The sequence below is a fragment of the Leucopleurus acutus genome, assembly GCF_964270905.1.
Source record: "Leucopleurus acutus genome assembly, chromosome: 10".
In the NCBI taxonomy this organism is placed as follows: domain Eukaryota; kingdom Metazoa; phylum Chordata; class Mammalia; order Artiodactyla; family Delphinidae; genus Leucopleurus; species Leucopleurus acutus.
In genome coordinates, this window is record NC_139153.1 from 6,607,897 (window position 1) to 6,634,276 (window position 26,380).

General features: G+C 46.5%; 1 pseudogene across 1 annotated transcript in view; it reads left to right on the top strand.

Moving 5' to 3' along the window:
• The window catches only part of LOC309967009 (store-operated calcium entry-associated regulatory factor-like), a 48,875-nt pseudogene that overhangs the window by 15,352 nt on the left and 7,143 nt on the right, over nt 1-26,380 (top strand). The window lies entirely within an intron of this gene.

Consider the following 26,380-nt stretch of genomic DNA (forward strand, 5'->3'; position numbering starts at 1 on the left):
AAACCTTTAAAAATATGCAAATAGAGAGACAGGCAATGTCATTACGAAAGACATGCATTTTGAGATGGAGCTTGAAAGATAACTGATCAAGATCTGGTTCAGAGGCAAAGTATTTCAGGTAAAGGAACAGGGGGAACAAAACCTTGGAGGGAGGAAAGTAAAGAGAGCATTCAGGGATGGTGAGAAGCTGAGATGTCCTGAGCAAGCTGGAGATCATGGGAGGTGGGTCTGGAAGGTAGACTGGGAGAACAGAGAATTTAAGGAATGGCTTCTGGGGCCCAAGCTCCAGGTTGCCTTTCCTGGCAACTGGGTCCCCTGGAGCCAACTTCCATGTCCCACTGGCCCTGCAAGATAGATGGCTGGTGAGCTCGGGGACTGGTGATACAGGGTGTCCTTGCCTTCCACGTCCCAGTCTGGGCTGTCTGGAGGTCTGGGCTGTCTGGCCAAAAAGAACCCAGACCCTTGCCCTCTGCAACCCACTCCCCACACAACAGGCAGAGGGCCCTTTTGACACACAGCAAGCCGCTCTCATTGAAAACCCTCTAAAGGATTCCCAACCCACTTAGAATTCAGCCCACATACCTCCTACACCCCTCTGTCCTCATCTCTCGCCCTTGTGCCTGGACTTACTCCCTCCAAGCACCCTGGCATCCCTGTTGTAAGTAGACACAGCAAACTTTTGTCCTGACTTAGGGCCTTTGCCTTCTGTTCCCTCTGCCTGGGATGCTCGTACTCCCATCTCCCCAGAGACACCTCATCATCATTCAGGCTGTGCTCAGTTGCTGCTCTTTGGAGAAGGCTTCCCTGGATGAAGTCATGCTCCACCAATCGCTTCACCCTTCATAGTTCACAGGCTATCTGTAGTGGTCTTTTTCCTGGTTTGTTGATTGTCTCTCAGCCTCCATTTGGATGTGAACAGCTGGAAGGTAGGGATTCTGTCATGTTCTAGCTCTGTCTCCAGCACTTAGCACAGTGCCGGGCCCATAGTAGGTACTCAATAAATGATAATTGAATGAATGAACTATTCACACAGTCAAGGTCCTTACAGGTAATTCTGCAAATGGGGAAGTTGAGCCCAGAGAGGAAGAGGGACTTATGAAAGGCATTCTGCAAATCAGTGTCAGAGACAGATCTTGACCCAGGATTTCTGGCTGCAAGTTCAGTTCATTTTCTGTAATTCCCCTCCACCTCCTTTTGCTAAAAGAGTTGCCAAGCTTCAGTGATTTCCCCCTGTGATGCAAGCATCCCAGAACAGAAAAGGTAGAAAAGGTAGTGAACTAGAAGCCAGCATGCTTCAGAGCTGGATCTAGCTCTGCCACCCACACACCTTCCAGACTGTGAGTCTCCTTGAGGGCAAAGGCATCACCAGCATCTAGCACACTCATAGTACAGTAGGTGCTTAGACAAGGGTTGCTGAATGAATAAGTGATTGCTTACATGGAGATCACGGGTGTGAGCATAGGGTAATGGTTAAGATCTCGGAGTCTGAGCTAGACACACTTAAATTCAAATCCTGGATGTGCCACTTTCTAGTGGCTGGACACTTGGTCTCCCATGAAGAATATACTGTGGTAGCTAGTCCCAAGATGGGCCTCAATGACCCTCACCTGCTGGTATTTATGTTCATGTATAGCCCACATTAAATTAGGGCTGACCTGTGTGACCAACAGAATTCTGCAGAAGTGACAGTGTACGACTTCTGAATCTAGATCATAAAAAGTATTGCAGCTTCCCCATTGGACTCGGATCGTTCAATGGGTAAGCCAGAAGCCACGTTGTAAGGACACTCAAACAGCTCTGTGGAGAAGCCCACCTGGAGAGGAACCAAGCCTCCAGCACTAATTTCGGGACATGTGAGTGAGCCACTTGGAAATGAATCCTTCCACCAAGTCAAACCTTCAGATTGGACTTCCCTGGTGGTGCAGTCGTTAAGAATCCACCTGCCAATGCCGGGGACATGGGTTTGAACCCTGGTCTGGGAAGATCCCACATGCCGCGGAGCAACGAAGCCTGTGTACCACAACTACTGAGCCTGCTCTCTAAAGCCCACATACCACAACTACTGAGCCTGCGTGCCACAACTACTGAAGCCTGTGCGCCTAGAGCCCATGCTGCACATCAAGAGAAGCCACCACAATGAGAAGCCCATGCACCGTAACAAAGAGTAGCCCCCGCCCACTGCAACTAGAGAAAGTCCGTGCACAGCAACGAAAAGCCAATGCAGCCAAAAAATAAATTAATTAATCAATTAATTTAAAAATAAAAAGTGGTTGTACCATTAAAAAAAAAAAAAGCCTTCAGATGACTAAAACCCAGCCTCATGAGAGAACCTGGGATAGAACTGCCTAGCCCAGGTGCTCCTGAATTCTTCACCCACGAAAACCATGAGAGAGAAAAAGTGATTACTGACGTTTTGAGTTACTACATGTCAGAGTGATTTGTTATGTAGCAAGAGACAACTAATTCATCATCTATATCTTTTTCTTTTTTCATCTTTATCTTCATCACCAACATTTATTGTGAGCTTACCATGTGGTTTTTCATTTAACCCCTCCCCCCCAGTAATGCTATGAGATAGGTACTCTTATTATCCCCATTTATAGACAAGAAAACTGAGGTTTAGAACAGTGAAGTCTCTCCCTGCAGAACCCCTGACCTTAAGGACTTTATGCTCAGGCCTGAGAGTCAGAAACTCAAATACCTATGATCCAAGGCAAAACACAGCTCTAGGATCCCAGGAGGGAGAGAATTTTGGATTCTGTCTTCTGGTAGTCGAGCCTTATAGGTTGAGAGAACACTCAAAAAGCAGCAGACACATCCCCTGCCCTTGAGCACCAGACTAGTAGAGGTCAGATGCTTGCAAAGAGTGTTTGGTATTTCCCTGAAGGGAAACACGTGCATGTCTATACATTAATGATGAAAAATAATAAGCCTTCATAGGGGTCTGGCACTTTGCGCTTACAAAGCTTTACACATCCATAATTCCATGGAATCCCATCTGGCAGATAAGCATAGCATTATGGACTGAATGTTTGTGCCTCCCCCCTCCCAATTTTATATGTCAAAGTCTTAACCCCCAATATGATGGTATATGGATGTGGGGCCTTTGGGAGGTAATTAGGGTTAGATGAGGTCATGAGGGTGGGGCCTCATCATGGGATTAGTGGCCTTATAAGAGACAGCAGAGAGCTTGTTTTCTCGCTCTCCATGCACATACACAGAGAGAAGGCCATGTGAGGACACAGTGGGAAGACAGCTATCTGCCACAAGCCAGGAAGAGAGTTCTCACCAGAACCCAACCATGCTGGCACCCTGATCTCAGATTCCAGCCTCCAGAACTGAGAAAAGATAAGTATATGTTGTTTAAGCCACCCAAGCTATGGTATCTTATGGCAGCACGAGCAGACCTTAGTCTTAGGACACTGAGACCCAGAGAAGTTATATGATTCTCACAAAGTCACACAGGCTTTAAGTGGCAGAGCCCAGGGTAAAACCCGGCAATTGGGTGTTTTTACAAGTGCAAATGGTTGATGGGAGGTCAGTGGGTTTCCTCTAAGAGAGGTTCCAGGAAGAGGTGAGCAGGCAGCAGGGTTTTAAAATGGGGAGGTGGTTTAGTGGAAAGGGTGGGGGCATGGGAGGGTCTTAAGGGGCAGAGTGAGTCCCCGGGAAGCTCCCAGGGTATGTGAAGTCAAAAAAGGAGCGTAGCTGGAGTGACAAGAATGAGCAAGTCTGGGCGTGTGGAAGAGGCTTGGTTAGGGAATTTGTGTTGGTGGAATTTCAGCTGGAGGACTGTGCAGAGAGATCTTGGAGCTGGCGCCAAAGTCAACCATGTGCCTAAAGGGGAAGAAGGGCTTCTTTTGCTCCTTGGGTGGCTTTAGTACATTCCCAATTTTGTGCAACCATCTCCACTATCCATTTCCAGAACATTTCCACACACACCCCCCCCCCCACCGCAAATAACTCCGTATCTCCCAATTCCCCTTTTCCCCCATTCCTTCACAACCGCTAATCTACTTTCTGTCTCTATAGATTTCCCTATTCTTCACTTTCATATAAATGGAATCAACTCCACAGTGTTATCTGATGTGACGGTCTTCTTTCATTTAGCATAACGTTTTCGAGGTTTATCTATGTTGCAGCATATATAGGTACCTCATTCCTTTTTATGGCTGTATAATATCCCATTGTGTGGATATTCCACATTTTGTGTATTCATTCATCAGTTGAGGGACACACAGGTTGTTACCTCTTTTTGGCTGTCATACAAAATGCTGCTATGAACATTCCTGTATGCTTGTATGAGGTTTTATATGAACCTATGGTTTTTGGGGGTTTTTTTTTGCGATACGCGGGCCTCTCACCGTTGTGGCCTCTCCCATTGCGGAGCACAGGCTCCAGACGCGCAGGCTCAGCGGCCATGGCTCACAGGCCCAGCTGCGCTGCGGCATGTGGGATCCTCCCGGACCGGGGCACGAACCCATGTCCCCTGCATCGGCAGGCGGACCCCCAACCACTGCGTCACGAGGGAAGCCCTGAACCTATGTTTTTATTCTCTTAGATATATACCTGGGAATGGAATTGCTGGATCATATGGTGATTCTAGGCTTAATTTTTTGAGGAATCACCAAACTGCTCTCCAGGGCAGCTGCACCATTCTACATCTCCATCAGCAATGTTCAAGGGTTCCAAAGTCTCCACATCTTTGCCAACTTATCTGTTTTTTGTTTTGTTTTGTTTTGTTTTTCCTTTTACATATCCATCCTACTGGGTGTGAAGTGATATCTCATTGGTTTTGATTTGCATTTACCTAATGACTAATGATGCTGAGCATCTTTGCAAGTGCTTATTGGCCGTCTGTATATCTTCTTTGGAGAAATGTCTATTCAGATCTTTTGTCCATTTTTTTTTAAGTTGGGTTGTTTGCTTTTTAGCATTAATTTTAAGAATTTTTAATATATTCTAGATACTAGACCCATATCAGACATTTGATTTGCAAACATTTTCTCGCATTCTCTGGGGGTCACCTTTTTCTAATTCATACCAGGGTTCCTTTGGGTCTGATGGGGACTTTAACCCTGGTGCCACAGCCCTGGTCGCTCTCCTGCCATGAAAACAGAAACAGTCTCTCCGAGGTCTCACCAAGAGGACATGGAAGCACTTCAGCACCTTTACAACCGGTCTGCCACTCGGCACTAGGGGCTTAAATCTGGAGATAACATGGTCCCTTTCCTCCGCTTTCCCATCTCCTCAAACAGTGTCTACAATCAATCGCCAAGGCTCTCAAAGCCAGATACTCGGGCGCCCTTGACTCCGCCCCCTCGCGTCACCAGCCAATCAGCTACCGCAGCTGTCACCTCTCCTTCCTCCTCCTCTCCACACCCCAGCCTGCGCCGCGGTTACCTGAATGATCTCAGGCTTCACAGTCGTGTGCAGACCTCAAGGCTGGCTTCTTCCAGTCCATCCCCCCTCCATCGACACAGGAGCAGAGTGACTTTTCTTAAGTAAAAATCCATCCTGGGGTTCCCCCGGCTGACAACTTTGCCACGCCTATTGTCGGGACAAAAGACGCACAGGAAGCGCCCTTTGGCTGGCACTGCTCTCCGCACCCCCTTCTTGAAGTGACTCAGCCAGGTCGAGCCTTCTCCCAGTTTGCCAACTCACCCCACCTCCATGCTGTACAGAAACCATCCCCTCTGAAACAGGGGATAGTAAAGAGATGGCAGTGGAGATTTCCAGAAGAAACCACAGGATGGGCAACAACTGGCCAGGGAGGAGCGGGGGTTTGTGTGGGGAAGGGGAAGGGCGACCGTGAGGGGAGGGAACCTCCCTCAGCGTGTGCAGTGACACCCTTGGACACCCGGCCCGCCGGGGACTCAATCCAGTCACCTGAGAGGCTCCTGCGGGTGTGAGAGCCTAAGTCAGCCCCAAGCATCAGGAGGCAGAGTCCTCTGGCCCACTTGGGTCCTCTTAGACTCCTCAAACCAAGGACTGGAGAAGCTGTCAGGCCACCTCTTCCTCCCTTTGCCTCCATAAACCTCCATCTAGACTCTTGCACTAACTTTGATATCGAATGGGGAAACCGAGACTCAAAGAGAGGAACAGGCAGTTTCCAACCTTGGCTGTGTCTTAGGGTCACCAGGGGAATTTGAGGTAAATAAGCTTCCCTAGATCCTACTACCAGCTTGGGGTAGGGGCCCTGTTATCTGCATTTTTTAACAGGTGATTCTGCTGGGAACAGGGGAGCAGCTGAGTGCTTGGCGGACACACAGAAAAGTGTGGGATCTTGGGGGGGGGCCATCTCCTGATGGCGTCTGGCTCTCTTCCCAGAACCCCGAGGTGTGCTTCTGGCGAGGGGTCACTAAGCCTGGGATGTGTGTGGCTGGACCAAATTTGCTGGGAATGCTTCTCGCCTCTGTGCTCTGGACTTTTGTTACGGATGTTCTTTGGAGAGAGAAGTCTCCTGGGAGGAAGCCCGGCTCCTCTGAGGAGTTTTCTCCTCGGAAACCTGAGAAGGAGAGATTTGGGGGCCTGAGGGAGAAGTGAGAGAGGAACAGAAGCTCCACCCCAGGGCAAGTAGAACTGAAACGAAATTAAAAAGGAGCCTGTTTGTCACCTGGGGGGGTGCGGACATGAGAGGTGGAGGTGCCGGCAGGGAGTCAGCTGCCAGCCCCACTCCTGCCCCAGGCTCCCAGCACCCTCCTTGCTCCCTGCCCGCCCTTCCCATCACAACGTGTTCCCTGCGCAGGAGCTGAAACACATCCACCCTTCAGTGCAATTGCCTAATAACGCTGATCCAAAACATGACCATATTCCCCTCTTTCTTTTCTTCTCTCTCTTCCCTTCTTCCCTCCCTCCCCCTCCACGTGCTGCTTTCTCATTTTGTCCCTGGTCTTGAGCTTTTAATCTGAGTTGCATTTCCTCAGGTCTTTATGTCTTCATTGATTATTTGTGTTTTCCACACTCACTTGGCAAAACCACAACTCTGGTCACGCGCACTCTCAGCCACCCCTGCCCCACCCCCACACAGCTACCGCTGGGTGAGGCTGGAGAAGAGCTCACAACCACCCTGGCTGCGAGCGCCGTCTGGCAATTGGACCCTATCTCCCTATTCATTCACTCTGCAGCTCTGCTCCACGGCTGTTTTCACTCCTCTGCTCCCTAAACCCTTAGTGCCTCCTCCCCCGTCCTCACTCTTGGCTTCCTGTCCACTGAGAAAATCAAAGCAATCAGAACGAAGACATAAATAGACATTCCTCCAAAGAAGACATACACATGGCCAACAAACACATGAAAAGGTGCTCAACATCACTAATTATTAGAGAAATGGTCTAATAATCAAATGGTCAGAATCAATGGTCAGAATGGCCATCATGGTCAGAATGGCCATCATCAAAAACTCTACAAACAATAAATGCTGGAGAGGGTGCAGAGAAAAGGAAACCCTCCTGCACTGTTGGTGGGAATGTAAATTGATACAGCCACTATGGAGAACAGTACGGAGGTTCCTTAAGAAACTAAAAATAGAGCTATCATATGTCCCAGCAATCCCACTCCTGGGCATATACCCAGAGAAAACCATAATTCAAAAAGATCTATGCACCCCAATGTTCACTGCAGCACTATTTACAACAGCCAGGACGTGGAAGCAACCTAAGTGTCCATCAACAGAGGAATGGATAAAGAAGATGCAGTACATATATACAATGTAATATTACTCAGCCAGAAAAAGGAACGAAATTGTGTCATTTGCAGAGATGTGGATGGACTTAGAGACTGTCATACCGAGTGAAGTAAGAAAGAGAAAAACAAATATCGTATATTAACGCATATATGTAGAATCTAGAAAAATGGTATAGATGATCTTATTTGCAAAGCAGAAATAGTGACACAGACATAGAGAACAAACATGGATACCAAGGGGGAAGGGGAGTGGGATGAACTGGGAGATTGGGATTGACATATATACACTACTATGTATAAAATAGCTAACTAATGAGAACTTACTGTATAGCACAGGAAACTCTACTCACTGCTCTGTGGTGACCTAAATGGGAAGGAAATCCCAAAAAGAGGGGGATATGTGTATATGTATAGCTGATTCCCTTTGCTGTACAGCAGAAACTAACACAACACTGTAAAGCAATTATACTCCAATAAAAATTAATTAAAAACAAACAGAAAAACCCAAAGCAATTGGAACATCCACAGACCGTACACCGACCCTCCCACCAGCATCTCTACCCACTACTCAGCCTTCCTACCTTTTGCCACAGGTGAGCTGATCACTCTCTTATGCACCTGTTTTATGCACTGGACCCCATCCCCCTCCCTCTGCTCAAGGACGTCTCTCTAGCAACCCTCTCTCTCCTTCCCCAGCATCATTTCTAACCTCCTGTGGGTCATTCTCATCAGCATACAAACACACCATTATTTTTCCCATCTTTAAAACAATAACAACAGCAACATACCAATCTTCTCTACTCCTCTTTCCCTTCTAGCTACCCCTTTATGTCTCCCTGTTTGGGTTAGTTATTGCTGTGTAATGATCCACCCCAAACTTAGTGGCTTTCAAACAATCACCATTTTATTATCTCTTCAGGGCCATGAAATCCTATTGGATCTACCCTCAGAATATATCCAGACTCCAACCACTTCCCATCTCTTTGGCTGCCACCAACCCGGTGTGAGCTCCCATCCCCGCTTAGCTGGATGACTTCTCATTGCTCTTTCTATTTCCATCGTAACCTCCTAAAGCCTGCTGATTTATAACAGAGTGGCCAGAGGGATCCTTTTAAAATCTAAGACAGATCACAGCCCTCCCCTGCCCAACACCCTACTAGGACTCCCTTGTTACTCAGCAAAAATGCCAAAGTCCTCACCATCACTTACAAGACCCTTTGTGGCCACCCCGTGACCTCTGACCCCCTTCTACTCTCCCCTTCACTCCCTCTGCTCCAGCTGCTTAGCCTCTGATACTATCCTTCAAACTCAGCTGGCGCACTGTCACCCAGAGCCTTTGCACAGGCCCTTCCCCCAGCTCGGACGCTCTCCTCCTAGAGCTCTGCAGGGCTCCCTCCTTCGCCTCCTTCAACGCTTTGCTCAGAGGTCACCTCCTCCATGATGCCTTCCTTGATCTCCCCATTTAGAACTGCATCCCAACCCTGACTCTCTGGCTTTTCCAGTCTCCCTTTCCCTGTGCACTTCTCTCACCAGTAGCTCTTAGCCTTCTAATATACTCTATAATTTACTCATTTATTATCTTTATTGTTTATTGTCTGTCTCATGCTGCTCATACGTAAGGTTCACAAGGGGACACACCTTTGCCTCTTGTTCATGGATGTGTTCTAATGCCTAGAGCAGAGCCAAGTACAGAGAGGGTGCTAAAATTTTATTTTTTAATTTTACCATAAGTATCTCAAGTGTCTTTAAGTATGTCAAATCCTTTGTGACACAAGGCAGGGTGTAGACACATTTACTCTTGCATTCACTCATCCATCCATCCATCCATCCATCCAACCATTCAATCGACTGCCCATCCATCCATTTGTATCCATTTATCTGCTTCTCATCATCCATTTATTCTGTCTCTCTGTGTATCCATCTATTCGTTCGTCCTGTCTGGTATATATCTAAACAATCCTTCAACAAACATTTCTGAAGCATCGAATTTTGGCCAGCCCTGTGCTGGGCTCTGCACTCAAATCCATGACAATGACAGTCTGACCCCTGAGATGGCTGCTGTAAATAACTGCTCCAGGATGTCTGCATATGTTAAAAACAAAACAGAACAAAGCAGGCCCTCCAGCCTTAATGGAAAGGATGGCACCATAAGTGACAGCTGTGAATTGCTTGGGTGGAGGTGGACTGGGGGAGGGAAAGGAAGTTCGTCTCCTCCTCTGTCTCTGCTCCAGGCTGCCCCTGCCCAGTACCAGACACAGACCTGGGACATCTGGGTTCTACCTTCTCCAGGTTCCTGAGCCCCAGGTTCCTCATTTGCAAAATAAAATAGTATTGCTCAGCTGACCAAATTAACCAAAGCATGTGTGAAACTTCTTGTACCAGTGGATCTTGACCCTGGCTGCACATTCTAATCCCACAGGAAGCAGACACCCAGGCCCCCTTTTCAAACAATGAAATCTAAAAATCTTGGAATGGGGCCTGGGCATCAGCGTTTTAATTGCTCGGCTGTGGGGCCTGGGCGTTGCTGCTTTTAGGAAGTTTCCAGGGGATTCTAATGTGCAGCCAGGCTTTTGTACCACCAGAGCTAGAGCTGTTTAATCGATGCCCTTTATCTAGTTAATTGATCTTGAATATTGCAGCTGGAGAAAAGCAGATTTAATTAGAGGAGGCGCAACATTTGTGAAGATGCTGATGACAACGTCTGGACATTTTCAAGGGCTTCACAAGTTGTATGTTGCTTGTTATTTTACTCTTAGTTGTTTTAGATTTAGGTTACATCACAGGAAAAACTCATGTTCATAAGGCTAATTTTTGGAGGGAGCAGTTAGAGAAAGAGTTGGAAACTATCAATGATTGAGCCGATGGGGAAGAAGATAAAGTGAGAGAAACAGAGACAGAGACACAGAGAAAGAGAGGAGAGAAGTTGAGGAAGAAATTTTCCCGAGCTAATTGGGCAAGAGTAAGTAGAGAAATGGCAAAGAAAAATCTGTGAAAGCACAGGAGAACGGGCCCGAGGTCTTGCTCTCCGGCTGCTGACTACGAGCGATGGGAGAGCAGGCTGGGCTGGGGCTCCCCTCCTTCCAAGGGAACAGGTGTGTCTTGGTGGGGAAACAACACTGGACCCTGGATCCCACCTTACAGTCTTACTGTGATGGAACACCTGTTCAGGTCCTCCAGGAAGCAGACCTCAAGACAAGAGGCATGCAAGGGATTTATTGGGGAGCTCCTCGTAAGGAATAAAGCAGAAAGAGAGCACGAAGTAGACAGCAGAGCCTCAGGCTGCAGTGGTGGTTGGACACCTGTGAAAGGAGAGAGGCAAGAAGAGGCTTGGGCAGAAGGAGCCTCAGGCTGCCGTGTGGCATTGAGAAAACGCTGGCTGGGCCAGCGGGGGTGGGGGCCCCGAAGAAAAGACTGGCTGTTAGAGGAGCCCCTACTGGGAGGGGAAGGCCCAGCTCTGGTACCCCACCACCACCACCATGTGCAGTCATCGTCTGGGAGCAGCTGGGGCAGCAGCTGGAGGCTGTCGGCCAAATACACTCTTCCCAGGAGGGAATCTTCAAGGGGCAGCTCCACGGCCGCCATAGACACTTACAAAGTAATGAAAATATTCATCACCTAACCAATATTCGTTGAGCTCACATTAAACATAAAGCACTGTGCTAGGCACTGTGGATATAACAGTGAACTTGACGGGCATGTCCCTGCCCTCGGGAGCTTTTATACCACAGCTGGGAGACAGACATTATATGATGTCTTAGTCACCATTAAGAGACGCTCAGAGAATCTGTAATGGGTGGGATGAACATATGGTTTACCTCTGAAACCTGGACCCCTTTGAGATGAAAGTGAGTGCTACTAATAACGATGCCTGGACAAATGGCATAAACTGGGACTATCCTGGGCAAACTGGGATATATGGTAATTCTGAAATAGAGAAACATGAGCTAGTCCAGGAAATCAGGGAAGATTTCCTTGAGAAAGGGATGTTGGAGCTCGAATCTGAAGGGTGTGTGGGCGCTAACCAGTAGCTCAGGTCCCATTATGTTATCAGAACCTGTCGATCGCTCCTAGATGGCTGTCACCACAGGTGTTCACTGACCATTTGATGGCTAATTTCTCACTGTCTCAGGGACTCCCATATTGGGGATATCACTGTTGTCTGAAAAAGCCCTGCCTGGGATTCTTCTGATGGCACCAAAAAGGAAATGCAGGCACTGAGAGCCTGTCCATGGCTTTCCCTCTGCCTGGGTGATGTTATTCTGGACAGGGAATATGGGATTATTACCCACTTTTAGCTTTTTAGAGACTGCGTCCCCATTATACCTCCCCCAGCCCCCAGCACCCACCACTCTGCTCTCTGTCCCTGTGAATTTAACCACTCTAGGGACCTCACATAAGTGGAATCATATGATATTTGTCCTACTGTGCCTGGCTTAGTTCACTTAGCATATTTACCACATTTTATTTATCCATTCACCTGTCTGTGGACATTTCGATCATTTCCACACTTTGGTTATTGTGAATAATGCTGCTATGAGCATGGGTGTACGAATACCTTTTTTTTTTTTTTTTTTTTTTTTTGCGGTACATGGGCCTCTCACTGTTGCGGCTTCTCCCGTTGAGGAGCACAGGCTCCGGACGCGCAGGCTCAGTGGCCATGGCTCACGGGCCCAGCCGCTGCACGGCATGTGGGATCTTCCCGGACCGGGGCACGAACCCGTGTCCCCTGCATCGGCAGGTGGACTCTCAACCACTGCGCCACCAGGGAAGCCCGTCTTACTGTTTTTAACAGTGTCTTCACCATTTCACATTCCCACCAACAATGCACAAGGGTTCCGATTTCTCCACATCCTTACCAACACTTATTTTCTCCTCTAATCTTTTACAGGGATTTGAATTTTTTTTAATTTTGAGATAATTGTTGATTCACATGCAATTGTCAGAAGTACTGTGGGGAGGTCCCGCATACTCTTCACCCATTTCCCCCCAGCGGTGACATCTTTCATAACTTTAGCATAATATCATGACTAGGATATCAACATTGACACAACCCACTGACCTTATTCAGAGGTCACCACTTTTACATGTACTCGTGTGTGTGTGTGTGTGTGTGTGTGTGTGTGTGTGTGTGTAGAATCAGTTTTTTGCAAATGTATCCCACGCGTGGATTCGGGAGAGGCCGCAACAGTGAGAGGCCTGTGTACCGCAAAAAAAAAAAAAAAGTCCTTTAAAATCTTTTATTTTGGAAAAACTAAAGCTACACCAGAGAAAAGAGTGGAGTGTAACGAACACCCATGTACCATCGCCCAACTCCAGCAACTCTCAATTTATGGCGGATTTTGTTTCCTCTCTAGCCTCACCCACTCCCATGTTACTACGCAGTAAATCTCAGCCTTCTTATCGTTTCATTGTAACCAAGCATTTCAGACTGCAACTCTAAGAGGCTCATCACTTTTAAGCAGAACCATAACACTATCATTGTGCTCCATCCCCTCCCCACAGCCAACAGTAATCCCCAGAGGTTTCACAGAGAATTTGAAGATATCCTAGGTTCTCCTTCGCCAAGTGACCTCCTAGAAAGGGTGCCCATGGGCTGTAAGTAAGTTGCTGAAGGATAATAGACAAGAGTAACAAGTTCTTTTTCTCCCACCTCTCACAGCCAGTCCATCAGAAAACTCCATTCCACCACCTGCAAAATAGAATCAGAATCCAATCCTGTGTCACCACGTCTGCTCCCATCATCCCCGTCCCAGCAACCATGTCTCCAACCTGGGCTGCTGCCCAGCCTCCTCCCTGCTCTCTCCCTGCCTCCACCTCTGCTCCACTCCGCCTGGTCTATGCACTGAGCCAGAGGGATGCTGTCAAAACCTAAGCCAGAGCACGCTCTCCTCTGCTCTGCACCCTCCAGGGCTGCTCATCACATTCAAGAGCCTAGACAATCAGTCTCTCCCCAGCACCCCTGCCATCTTGGGATTTCATGCACTCCTCTCTTTCTCTTTGCTGCCGTGTAGACATGCCAACCACTCTCCCACCACAGGGTCTTTGCCCACGCTCTGTCCTCTGCCTGGAATACTCTTCTCCAGATATCCATCTGACCTTGCTTCCTTCAGGTCTCTGCTCAAATGTCACTGTGCGAGTATCTCCTATTTGCACACCTGGATCTACTCAACACCTATTTCTACCCTGCTCTGCCCCCCCAAGTACTGACTATAGGGACAAACCCCACAGACTCCTTTGTCCTCTGGCTCCCATTGGGTTTGGCCCGTGGGGGGGACCGTGAGAAGGTTGATGAGGGGAGAATAGAGTGAGGTCGGGTATTTATTCCCCAGGCTCCCTTCCCAGATGACTGTTGCAGGCCGTGTGCACACAGCCTTCCTCCTCTTTGTCCTCTGTCCTGTCTCCTCTTCTCCCACCCTCAGTGGGACGGTAGCCCCATGCCACTATCCCCGTGGTTTTCCTCCATCCTGCCCATATTATTGTAAGTAGTCCCTCTGCTAACTCTCCTCCTGTGACCCCCTTGTCGTGCCAGCTGTTCCCTGCCGGGATGCTGACTGATGTAGTCATTTTCTCAGTGAGCCTGTCCCTGGCTATGCCAGCCTCCAGGACCACACCCTCCCTGTATTCTCTGCCTTGTGTTCCTCGGCATTTCTCACCACCTAACGTGGTACATACTCTACTCACCTATGTTTATTGTCTGTCTCCCCCAACTGGGTCAGCTGTGTCCTGTTGCACAGGCTGTGCACTGCACGGTTCCTGAGGTCACCATTTACACAGACGACAGTGTGATAGGTCAACGTCACCTCCTAGAGATGCACAACTGGGTGGCCCTGCTACCCACTGGAATACAAGCTCTGCCTTTTTCTTTTTTCCACTACTGTATGTCAAGTGCTTAGAACAGTGCTTAGCACATAGTAGTTCCCATAACATTGTCTCTAATGACAGTTCATCCTTTTGTACTTCCCATGAGGAGTGTAGGTATCCTTATAGGGTGGTGTCAGGAGGTCTTAGTGAGTTTTGGGAGGGTTTCCCTTGATATTTACCCCACGACTGTAAGGCCCGGACTGTTTTCCTTACCTACTGTATACCTGCTGTAATGTGTGCTCTTACTGCCCTTCTCAGTTCTCCTGAGAGTTGCCCTTGGCCAAGGAGGAGCCCCCTTGCCTTCCACACCTGGGATAGCCCATGGCCAGTGACGGACACAGGTACAAAATCCTGCGCGCTTGCCGCAAGGTGAGACCGACTTGGTGGTGCCGCCCTACAGGGCCAGGCGTCCTCACTTAGTACCCAGCCCACGGGCATAAGCATCCTGACTCGGGCTCCCCTTCCCGGGAACCTGCCCTGAGACACGCGTGCGCCCTCCATGCCTGGCATACCGTGCAGCGCACAGCAGGACTGCTAAACATTTCTGAGTGCATGAATAAAGCAGCATGGGTTGGCTTTCCAGCTCTATAGCCTCCCCGCGTCATCTTGATCCTGAGCCTCAGTTTCCCAAAAGGCCTGGTGGAGGTAATCCTATTCACCGACATGACCCTACAGAGCTGTGAGGGACCAACGCTTGTTGGGAGCATTTAGATACACCCAGCAGAGTGCCAAGAAAGTCACACCCCCGAATTTCTCCGACAGCTTTGGGAGGCGGGTGCAGCAGTCTCCAGCCGGCTCCGCGCTTCCCTCCTCTCTGAACGGTAAACCTCGTCTGGCCGACTTACTTGTTAGCTCCTGGTAGAGTGGCTTTCTGTCTCATGGCCTCTTCCCCCCAGGGGCTGGGGCTCAGAAGCTCTGTGTGGATGCTCTCTGTCTGATTGAAAGTGCTTTGGGAACCAGGAGGGACTCGGGGAAAGACAGCAATCAGAATGTACCATTAGGTATTAATGCCACCTGCCATCAGTGCGCCGGCCAGACTGGCTTCCCTTGAGTCTGCTGGGCTGAGGTTAATTAGTTTTTGGATTTCTTAGCTGTGGGGTGTCTCTGTAATCATCGGCCACCTGGCCCCAGCTCAGCCCCAGCGGGAGAGAGGCCTCTAGAAGCATGAGCTGATGGGAGGCTATTCTTGCAGAGGGAGAGCCCCTCAGAGCTGAAGCCATGCTTCGGCGGCCAGACTGCCCACCTGCTCACCCCACTTGAGGAAATGGCGGCCTCCGGAGGTGGGAGTGACCCTCAGCACACAGCAGAGCCGGATGAGAGCTCAGGCTTCCTGTATTACAGTCTGGGGTCTTGTGCACTTCTGAATCCCTCCATCCCTTGCCCCAATTCTTCCCCAGCACCTTCGCAGGCTGGGACGCTGGGATTTCATGGCTGACTAAGCCAGAGTAGCCCTCCCGTCCCAGGCTTACACAGTAGTGGAAGCCCGCGCCAATCAACAGGCAAGCGAGCTAATACACTGATAACGGCAAGTGGCGAAAAGGCCACGGAGGAGACAATAGCGCAGTGAAGGAACCTACCGTGGATCGCCTTACACAGGGACATCGGGGAAGACCTCTCTGAGGGGCTGACTATTCACTTAAGAATTTTCCTCATAGAATGGCAGTGAATACATCGAGGAAACAACAGAACAAGAAAATCATAATTTCGCAACCCCTATTAGTGGATCCAGGCTTTGGGCACCAGTGGTTGCAAACATCACTAAAAGGGAGGCCAGCAGACACTAAGTGCCTCGTGATGGAAGAACACCACAGGGCCCTGAAATTGCCATAAAATTAAACGGAAATCTGATCAAGTCCCTAGCCCAGCACTAGCCAGTGAAATACACATGGAGGCGAATCAACTTATCACATATGTAAGTTAAAATTTTCTAGGAAGCCCACTGAAAAAGTAAAAAGAAACAGGTGGACTTAATTTTAATAGTATGCCTTATTTAACCCAACCTATCCAAAATCTTATCATTTCAATATATAATCAATATGAAAAATGATCAGTGAAATCGTCTGCATGCTTGTTTCATGGTTAATCTTTGAAATCTGGCGTGTGTTTGACACAGCACGTCTCAGTCTGGACGGGCCACATTTCAAGTCTTCGGTAGCCACAGGTGGCTGCTGACAGCCGTCCCGGACAGCACAGCTCTGAGTCAGCTATCAGCTTCCAGGAAACTCAGAGGACAAAGGAATACGTGAGACAACACCATGCTGATGCCATCAGCAAAATCCAGATACTCCGGACTTCTGGAAAACTACAGGAAAAGCAACCCAGCTTTTTTATTTTTCTTTAAAGAAATGCATTGTAAGGGGGAAAAATAACGGAGAGACAATCCATAAATTAGCAGTCTTCAGAGACATACATATCAACCAATCACAATGTGTAACCAATTCCAAACAATACACAAAACACTTTATAGTGTTTATGAAATAACTGGATATCTGAACACTGAATGTTTGATGCTATTAAAGGGTAGTTATTTGTTGTAGGTGTGATAATGATGTTGTGGTTATTTATTTTTTTGAGAGAGTCATTGTCTTTTAGAGAGACATACTGAAATATTTATGAAGGCATACTGAAAATAATATGAAGTCTGGAATTTGCTTCAGAATAATACAGGATGAGGGAGAAGAATGGAGGTGGGGGTAAAATGAAACAAACTTGATAATGGGTGATGCTAGGTGATGGATACATGGATTTTATTATACTATCCTGTCTACTTTTGTGTATGTTTAAAGTTTTCCAGAGTAAAAAAATTTTAAGGAAACTGGGATGATATTGGAAAGGAATAGGGATAGCGGAGGCCACAAAACAACAAATTCCATGAGGGCAGGGATGTCTGCCTTATCCATCAGTGTTTCATAGCAACTCACACAGACATGACACATGGTAGATACTTAGCACATTTTTTTTCTTTTCTGCAGTTATTTTTGTCCTTAGGGCTCTTTGGATATATCCCACCAGGGATGTACAGATTACTCTGTTTTTAAGAAATAATTCTTCTCTATGCGGTTATATCACCAACTTTTGCAAAGGTTTATTTGTTAGATTTTATTTTTTACTTAGTGATTTTTTTAACTTTAATTTTGTTTCATAATTGCGTAAAATATTTGAATGTTTCCCAAGTCAAATCTACAAAGGAAGGCACGAAGGAGCTCAACTTCAATCCTGACAATTTCCTTTCGAGGATTTATCTCTACTTTTTGGCTACAGCTAATGGGAGTGAAGTCACGGACTCCTAGCTAAAGGGGGTTGACCCACGGCCCATCAACTAGCCCACTGGTCACACCCTTTTGGAATCTGAGACTCTAACAGAGGGACAGAGAGATGAAAGTGGTTGGCTTTTACTCATCGGGGATGGCGTACTGACCAGAATGCCCTTGCTCTGGTCTCACTCCCAGGGTCCCGGCATCCAGCCCTCTGACATTGCTTTGGATGCTGCATGGGTCCCAGGCAGGTCCTCCAGGTCCCAGGAAGGTCCTTCATGAAGTTCTGAGCCTCTGATATGAATTCACCAATTCCCTCTGCCTTACGTTAGCCTGAGTCTGTTTCTGTTGCTTGCGCCTTAAGAAACCAAACTCACGCCCTTAGCCGTTAGCAGACTCTTGTGTTGGGGTCCACAAGAGTCACATCCATCCCTATGCGGAGCTGGCAGATTCTGGTCTTGGAATAGTGGTTCTGAGCACTCGCTCCGCCCTGGGTGAGGGACTGCATTCCTTGGTCCACAAAGCTTACTGTCTGGTTACTCAGGTCTGAGGGCCCGAGGGCTATGGCTTCCTGTGCTTTCCCACTTTGCCTGGCCTCTGAGTATCTCTGTGCCCCCAGCCCCAGCAGGGAAGCAGCCTACCTGGCCCCCACCAGTCTCAACCCAAGGAATGGAAGTCACAGCGGCTGGGCCAGGATGGGGCTGAGAGGGGGTCTTCCCTTGGTCTGCCCCCATTTGCTTCCTGCTGGCTTCCTTTGACGAGCTTCTTCCTCCCCTGCTTCGCTGCCCACTTGGCTGTGAGGACACAAGAAGGCTCATCAGTTGCTATAACAACACCCACCACCTTCCTCTGCACTTAGCCAGGCTCTTTATTCCCTCTCAGATAATGGATCTGCCTGCAGTGACCAGGCTCCCTTTGGCCTCAGAGTTGGGTTTGAGCAATTATTATTATTACTGTCAGTCGTGTTATTGTTATTGTTGGTTTGGAGCTGCCGTTTACTGACAGCTCACTATGATGACTCAGGATGCTAACTAAGCCTTTACAAGCACTATCTCATTTAATCTTCACAGCGACACTATGAGTCAGGGAATATGGCTCCCAATTTATGGCTAAGGAGAAAGTCGGTGTGGTCTAGTTTATAACAGCAGGGGCCCTGTACCTGACTGCCCAGGTTCAAATCCTGACTCTGCTAGATGCTAGCTGTGAGGGCAAATTACATATCTGCTCCCTGCCTCAGTTAACCCATCTGCAAAGTAGAGATAATAATGGTGCCTGGAGTAGTGCCTGTCATATAGCAAGGGCTTGTCTTGGTTATCCCAGAAGCACTTCCTGAGACCACTTCCTGAGACAAGGATACCAGCAGAAGTATAGTTTGGGGGAGGTCTGAGGCCGGGAGTAGGGAATGAGCGGGGAAAGGAAGGCAGCCCAGAAAGTGTGCTTTATTAATGAAGGGACCGCCGTGGACAACTGCAGAGGAAGCCTGCTGGGAGCAAGCGAAGACACACGCGCCGTGACAGCATCTCAAGAGAGATGGACTCGGGCTATTTATCCACCAGCTCCCGTCAGCTATAGGTTGAGGATTGCTCCTGGGTGGGCATGAATTCCCCAGCACTTCTGTCCTTCTCTATGGGCTCTGCAAAGTTACTCTGACAGCTGGAGAAAGCCTCCAACCAGGTGATGCAGGTGGCGGCAGCAGGAAGCTGCGGTGGGCATGTATTGAAGGCACCAATGGTGGCTGCTACAAAGCTAATGAACACTTGTCGAATGAATGAACAAAGGAAAGGAAACTGCGGGTCGGTTGGTGACCAGAATGCACCACCCCAGCCCCATCCACAGATGTCAACGGTCTAATCCCATCATGAATATGACAATATGTTATGTTACATGGCAAAGGGACTTTGCAGATGTAATTAAATTTACAGACCCTAAAACAGGGAGATTATCCTGGTGGACTCAATCTAATGACATGAACCATTAAAAGCAGACTTTCCCTGGTTGGAGTAGGAAAGGAACCACAGGAGAAGCTGGAGGGTTTCATCAAAGCATGAGAAAGACTTGACCTGCATGAGAAGGAAAGTGGGTGGCCCCAGGAGCAGAGACTAGCTCCCAGGTGACCACTGGCAAGGAAACGGGGCCTCGGTCCTACAGTCACAGGATCTGGATTCTGCCTACAAGCTGACTCTACTTGGAAGCGTGTTCTTTCCCAGAGCCTCCAGGTAAGGGCCTGGGCTGGCCGACACCTCTATTTCAGCCTGTGAGACTCTAAGCAGAATAGCCAGCTGAGCCCCCTGGACTTCTGAGCTACATGCTGCGAGATAACAAATTTATGTTGCTTTAAGCCACCGAGCTTGTGGGAATTCGTTACAGCAGCCCTAGGCAACCGCGCAGAAACTAAGGCTCAAAATGCGCCAGTGACCTGCTCGACGCCACACAGCCAATAAATGACAGGGCTGGGATGTGGACACAGACTTGCTCATCTTCAGTTCCCAGTTTCCTGACCTCCACGTAATGCTGTCTCCTGCTCCTTGAGGGGAAGGAGGGGAGAAGGGAACCCTGAGAAAGGGGAAGGGGGAGAGTGAGGAGAGCCCAGGTGAACAATGTAGCATCAGCTAAGAGCACAAATCCTGAGCCCGACAGGTTTGTGTTTCAAGTCTGCTCTGTAACTAATTAGCTGGGGTCACTTGGGGCAAAATCACGCTGCTTCCCTAAGCCTTATTTTCCTCATCTATAAGATGGGGATGATACTCCCTGATGGAGTACATTGTGACGGTTAAATGAGATTGTGCTTGTACAGAGCTGTGTGTAATGCCTGGATGCAGGAAGCGCTCAGTAAACTTTACCTCTTATTATAGTCATGTGTTCAGCATCTATTTTGTGTCAGGTGCCTTAGAGGTGCCCCAATGCACACGACCACTCTCTGAGGTAAGTACTGTTGTGCTCACTTTACAGATGAGGCAACAAGGCTCATGGAGATGAAGGGACTTGTCGAAAGCCACATAAATGGTGTCAGTGCTGGACTCAAACCCAGCTCTGCTTGGGTCCCAGACCCTGTGTCTTTCTCCTGCACTTCCCGGCAGTCCTGACCTCTCTGTTCGGGGCCTGAGCAGTGAGCCTGGGGAACCATCAGAGCCTTCCTCTCTCTGCCCTGAGCGCAGCCACGTCAAGTCCAGAAGTTCACAGAAAGGTTTCACCTCCCAATTTCATTTTGGTCTGGCTGATTCATGGTCCCTACCTGGTGTCAGAACAGGGCCTCCTGGCTTCACGAAGCAAACACTCAGAGGGTCCTTGGCTGTGTCACACCCTGTCCTGGGCACTGGGGGGCACTTAGCTCGGACAGCCCTGGGCACACCCAGCCCTTGAAGAGCACCCAGTCTCATGAAGGAGACAGACACGGGGATAATGACAGCACCACATGCCCAGGTTATAATCCAGGTCTGAACAGCGGGTGGTGATGACGATGGTAATAATAACACACTGTACTGGGATTGTTTTCAGAGCTGGCTAGTGAGATAATAGAAATTCAAGAGGAATAATGCAATGCCAGGGCATCGTATATTTGTGAGAGGTGATAGGGATTTAAGAAAAAAAAGGAAGGAAACAGGAATGATTTGGAAAGGGTGCTGAAATTTAGACTGTTTCTAGAGGAGGCCTTACAGAGAAGATCCATCTAAATGAAGCCCTGAGGAAGTGATGGAGTGAGCTATGAAGATACCTAGGAAGAGTTCCCCAAGGAGAGGCAAGAGCCAGCTCAAAGCTCCCAGACGACGGTAAATCAGCACGTGAAAAGATGCTCCACAACATTTGTTATTAGGTAAATACAAGTTATTCAAAGCGTGGTATTGAAGTCTCTGACATTACTGAGTTTTCTGTTTCTCGCTTCAATTCCGTCAGTTTTTGCTTCATGTATTTTAGGACTCTCTTGTTAGGTACATATATGTTTATAATCGTTACATCTTCTTGATGCATTGACCCTTTTATTATTATAAAATGTCCTTTGTCTCTACTAACAGGTTTCTTCTTAAAGTCTATTTTTTTCTCATATTAGTATAGCCACTCAAGCTGTTTTGATTAAGGTTTGCGTGATAGAGCCTTTCCCATCTTTTTATTTTCAACATATTTTTTTCTTTGAATCTCAAAAAACAGCACAAAGTTGGACCATAGTAGGCCTTAAAACAAGTCTTTATACACTTTTAAAAGATTGAAAATCATATAAAACATGTCCTCTGGCCACAGTGGAATAAAATTAGAAATCATCATAGCTGTAAATACCTACAAAAAAGGAGAAAGATCTCAAATCAATAACCTAACTTTACACCTTAAGAAACTAGAAAAAGAAGAGCCAACTGAACCAAAAGCAAGCAGAAGGAAAGAGGAAGGAAGGAAAGAAGGAAGGAATTATTAGAGCTAATAATTAAATTCAGGAAGGTTGCAGGACACAAGATCTGTATCTGAAAATCAGCTGTATTTCTGTGGACCAGCAATGAATGGGCCAGAAGTGAAATTAAGAAAACAATTCCATTTACAACCAAAAGATTAAAATACTTAGAAATAAATTTAACAGAAGAGGTGAAAGACTTCTTTTACATTGAAAATTACAAAGCACCTTTGAAAGTGACCAAAGACGTAAATAAATGGAAAGACATTTGTGTTCATGGACTGGATACTTAATACTCTTATGATGGCAATACTGCCCAAATTTATCTATAGATTCATTGCATTCCCTATCAAAATTATAGTTGCCTTTTTTTTTTTTTTTTGCAGAAAATAACAAGCTGATCCTAAAATTCATATGGAAATGCGAGAGACCCAGAATAGTCCAAACAATCTTGAAAAAGAATAACAAAGTTGGGAAGAATCAAACTTCCTAACTTCAAAACTTAATTCAAACCTATCAAGTAATCAAGACTGTGGTGCTGGCATAAGGGTAGACATACATTTGGAATAGAATTGACAGTCCAAAAATAAACCTCTGTCTTTATGACCAATTGATTTCTGACAGGGTGCCAAGACAATTCAACAGGAAAAGAAAAGTCTTTTCAACGAAAGGTACTAGGAGAACTGGATATCCACATGCAAAATGAATCATAGACACACATGTAAGAGCTAAAACTGGAAAACTCTTAGAGAGAACATAGGTGTTAATTTTAGTGACCCTGGATTAGACAACAGTTTCTTAGATATGACACAAAAAGCACAAGCAAAAAAAGAAAAAAATAAATTGGACTTTATCAAAATTAAACCCTTTTGTGCTTCAAAGAACACCATCAAGGAAGTGAAAAGACAATGCACAGAAAGGGACAAAGTATTTGCAAATCGTATATCTAATAAAGGGTCTAATGTTCAAAATACATAAAAACTCTTAGAACTCAACAGTAAAAGACAAATAATCCAGTTTAAAAATGGACAAAGGACTGAACAGACATTTCTCCAAAGAAAATATAAAAACGACCAATAAGCACATGAAACGATGTTCAACATTTGGGAAATGCAAATCAAAACCACAATGAGATACCATTCCACATCAATTATGACGACTATAATAAAAGAGGAAAAACCAGCAACAGCAAGTGTTGACAAGGATGTGGGGAACCTGGAACTCTTATACATTTCTAGTTGGAATGGAAGTGGGGCAGCTGCTATAGAAAACAGAGTGGCAATTCCTCCAAAAGTTAAACACAGAATTACCACAAAACCCAAAGATTTCACTCCTAGGTATATGCCCAAGACCTGAAAACGTATGTTCACAAGAAAACCTTTACACAAATGTTCATAACAGCATTATTCAAAAAAGCCAAAGAGTAGAAACCACCCAAATGTTCAGCAACTGATGAACTGATAAACAAAATGTGGTATATCCATACAAAAGAATATTATTCAGTCATAAAAAGGAATGAAGTACTTACACATGCTCAACATGGATGAACCTTGAAAAGATTATGCCAAGTAAAAGAAGCCAGATAGAAAATGTCACTTACTGTATGATTTTATATATATATATATATATATATATACACACATACATACATATATATGCCAGAATACGCAAATTCAGATTCCGAAAGTAGATTAACAGTTGCCAGGAGCTGTGGGAGAGGCGAGTTTGGAATGACTGCTAGTGGGTACAGGTTTCCTTTTGGATGATGAAAATGTTCTGGAATTAAATATTGGGGATAGTTGCACAACCTTGTGAATATACTGAAAACATTGATTGTGTACTTTAAATGTTATATAGTTTAATAAAAACAATTAAAAGAACAGCATGTATACCCAGCACTTGTATTAGGACCTTTTAGCTGCGGATAACAGAAATACAACCTCCACTAATTTAATCAGCAAGTTTACTGGCTCGTGAAACTTGGAGTCCAGAGGCAGAAGGAGCCTTCAGGATTCATTGATCCAGTAACTGAATGTTGGTATCATGAATCCTGACTTGTTAAATCTCTCTGCTCGTAGCCCTCAGTGTCAGATTTTCTTCAGGCTGGTAGTAAGATATCTCAAGTTACTCCGGGCATCACCTCACAAAGCACCATCCAAGGCAAAAAAGAGAGCTCATCTTCTTACAAGTTTTCTCTTAAGAAAGGGGAAACTTCCCCCAAAGCCCCCAACAGACATGCCCTCACAGCTCACAGTCAGAATTGGCTCATGTGCTCATCCTAAGGCAGTCAATGCAAACAGGAATAGGATTACTTTCAGACCACTGAGGTCCAGTCTGGATCTTGGGGTCCAGCAGTTGGCTGGGTGGGGAAGGAGTGGAAATCGAACGTAGTAACAATTAGGAAAGAAGGGGAAAATGGATGCTTGATAGGAAACCGAGAGCTTAATTAAGTTATCTCAACAGAATATGACTGATTCAATTTTTATAAATTTGATTAACCTAATATTAATATATTTAATCAATGAACTAGAAAGAAGTGCATGGACAATGTGGAATCCAGTATTCTCTACAGAGATTTAAGATGTAATAGTACCAACCAAGGATGCATCATAACCTCCATCCTCACTGCAAGAGAATCTCCTGAGAGGTTCCATCTCCCAATAGCTGGAAATCCCCTAGCAAGAGACCTTAGCTACAGAATAAGAGGAACACTTTGGAACTACCTACGCGTGTCTCAACAGCACAAATGAGTTGATTTCTAATCATTCCTCTCTAAGAAAGGGTGATTTGCAGAATATTTCTCTCCTATTTATAAATGGAAAAATAGTTAATAAAAATAAAAACATTTTTAAAAAGTAGGCAAGGGAATTCCCTGGTGGTGCAGTGGTTAATAATCCGCCTGTCAATGCAGGGGACACAGATTCAAGTCCTGGTCCAGAAAGATCCCACATGCCGTGGAGCAACTAAGTCCATAAGCCACAACTACTGAGCCCACGTGCCACAACTACTGAAGCCCGCGTACCTAGAGCCCATGTTCTGCAACAAGAGAAGCCACCACAATGAGAAGCCTGCGCACTGCATCGAAGAGTAGCCCCCACTCGCCGCAACCAGAGAAAGCCCGCGTGCAGCAACGAAGACCCAACGACCCAACACAGCCAAAAATAAATAAATAAATTTATTTATTTTAAAAATAAATAAATAAAAATAGGCAAAAGACTTGAATAGATGCTTCACAGAATAATACATACCAATGGCCAATGAGCATGTGCAGAAGTGCTTGACTTCAAAAGTCAACAGGGAAACGCCATTTCTAAAATTAAAAGCACTGAAAAGCCAAATGTTTGTGACGCTATAAAGCAGCTCAGAATGTCAAATATTGCTGGTGGGAGTGTAGAATGATATGTCCACTTTAGAGAACAGTGTGTTAGTTTCCTATAAAGTTAGCAATGCCACTTCCATGACCCACCGATTCTTCTCCCAGTTATTAATCCACGGGAAATGGAAACATATGTCCACAGCGTTATTCAAGAATGTTCATAGCAGTCTTATTCATAATAGCCAAGAAGGAGAAACAACCCAAACGTCCCTCAACAGGACAATGGAGGAATAATTGCGGCGTATTCATACAATGAAATACCACTCAGTAAAAGACAGGAGTCACGACTGCTGCCTGCCCAGCATGGACGAATTTCACAGATAAGACGTTGAGTGAAAGATGCCAGACCCCCAAAAGTACATACTGTGTGGTTCCATTCATAAGATGTTCAAGAACAGGTACATCGAATTCATGGTGATAGAAATCAGAACAGTGATTGCCTACAGGGGTTAATCAGAAAGGAACACGAAAAACCTTCTGGGGTGATGGAAATGTTCTATATGCTGAGAAGTGTGTTCATTACACAGGTACACATTTATCCAAATTCACTTATTGGCACACCCAAGACTGGTACATTTCAGTGTATGTAAATTTGACTTCAATTAAAAGAAATGAAAAAGCTGAGAGCCAGAAGTTGTGACTGGAGGGAGGGTGTCTGGAGCCAAATGGGAAGCAGCAGGGATTCAGGGCTCAAGAGTTTGCCTCTGATGTTCTGGGCCCTGGGGACATGCAGGGGTGTGTGGCTCAGCCTTTGCTGCATGTTCTGGGGACACTGTCTCCCATTACCCTGCTGTGCAGCTTTGGTGGCTGAGTCAACCGAGCTTCCTGAAACAC